A 1,986-nucleotide genomic window follows, 5' to 3' on the forward strand; every position below is an offset into this window, starting at 1 on the left:
TCTTCTGTGATCAAGAATTTGTCTACCAGTGAGGAGGATTCTTCTCTACTGGTGCGTAAAAGGGATCGGTTTCTCAATAAATATTTTTATTGGAAAACCGGTCGTGACAAGCTTGGTACCAGAGCCAGGCTGACTGTAGGAAGCCACTAGGTGCGACCGCTAATCGGTTATTAGCGTCTTTAGTGCTTTTTCAGCATTTTGCAAATGTAGCTATTTTCTGTTGGTCATCATAAATTTATGATATGACTACTCAGAATTTTTGCCTACTTTTGTAGATGGCTGGCAGCAACTGCGAGACTCGGGTGTTCACTAATGTGCCCGAGGGGTTTGTCAAACTCCTCGTCTCCATCACCAAGCTCGCGATCGGGCCAGCGACTCGTCCGGAGTTCACGCTTTACCAGCACAAGCTCAGCGACGACGTGTCTATGCACCAGGCCGTGGTGCAATTCAAGGGAGGACATTCTGCGTCTCGCCACTTCCATTTTGTGGGAAGGGCCATGCCTACGGAGAGGCATGCCATGCAGATGGCCTCCCGTGAGGCGATAGCTCGCCTTCGGGATATTCTTCCTTCGATGAAGACTCGTCGCTACCGCTACCTCCCATGCTATGTGCCATATACTTGTCACTATGCATTCGCCTGCCATAGGGGAGAGCGGGATGAAGCCATCAAGATGATTGTGGAGTATCTCAAAGCTCTGGAGGCAGCTTTCGATGACCTCGTGGACGGTCTTGTGGCTGCCCGTATGGACTTAGTTCGGGGATATTCTGACAACAGGAGGGAGCTTCTCCAGATGGCACCACCACTGACATTCGTCTCGTCCTCGGCATCATATTCACCTGCCATTTTGGCCACCGCTCGCCGTCTGCCTACCACTGAGGAGTTCGACCGGGTCATTGCTCCTACTCCAGTCAGAGCTGCACCGCCTGCCGCACCCGCACTATCGCCTGTTGCACCCGCGCCATCACCTCAGCGCAGCGCTACGCGCCTGGAGCCTTTTAGGGAGGAGGTGGAGGTTGAGTCTCCCGCACCGCTGGGTCTTACCCTCGGCAAGGGGAAGGACATCTTCACCATCTCCGACTGAGTGCGCATAGTAGCCGCGCTATGTGTCTGCATGTATGTTATGTTTTATGTGTACTTAAGTTTGTAGTAGTTGTGTGCGTTGCATTCCGGAGGAGTGTGCTAGTCTAAATAACATGTCAGGAGTGTGTACGCACATCCTGAGTGATGTATCGTATGTTTGCGTATCGCGTGTAAGATATGTGCTAAGTAGTCCTTCTCCGTGCGCAGTCAAATATTTTCTTGGAAAATCTTGAGGTCTTTTAAAATTTTTGTCTTTGCAAGATTTTCCTTGTGCCACACAGTTCTTCTCATGATTTTTGCAAAACAATACCCCAGAGTGGAAAATGTCTCGTCCTTGGACCCGTTCCATGCCAAATCCAACCGAAGAAGTTTATGGAACACAGACCAGCAACAACTTCACTCAGGGAGAGTCTAGTCAACAGGATAGCGAGGCAGCCTTATCTCAAGTATGCCGCCTTTTCGAACAAAGCCAACAGCAACACCAAGAAATGATGAATCACGTCATCAATATGGGAAATCACTGTGAGCCATACCAACCACACTCCAAGTTGTCTGAACTACAGAAGACTCGCCCTCCAACGTTTGCTCACACTGATAGGCCACTTGAAGCCGATGATTGGCTTCGAGACATCGAAAGAAAGCTGATTATTGCTCAGTGTTCAGATCATGAGAAGGTGCTTTATGCACCTCACTACCTCACTGGAGCAGCTGCAGCATGGTGGGAGAACTTCCTACACATGCATCCCAGTGAACACAACATCACCTGGGAAGAGTTTAAGGAAGGCTTTCGTGGGGCACACATCCCCAGGAGCATCATAAAAATCAAGAAAAGATAATTTGATGACATCAAGCAGAGAGGCATGTCCGTGATGGAATACAACGGACAGTTTACCCAGCTATCTCGT

The sequence above is a fragment of the Aegilops tauschii genome, chromosome 7 (assembly GCF_002575655.3).
Source record: "Aegilops tauschii subsp. strangulata cultivar AL8/78 chromosome 7, Aet v6.0, whole genome shotgun sequence".
In the NCBI taxonomy this organism is placed as follows: Eukaryota; Viridiplantae; Streptophyta; class Magnoliopsida; order Poales; family Poaceae; genus Aegilops; species Aegilops tauschii.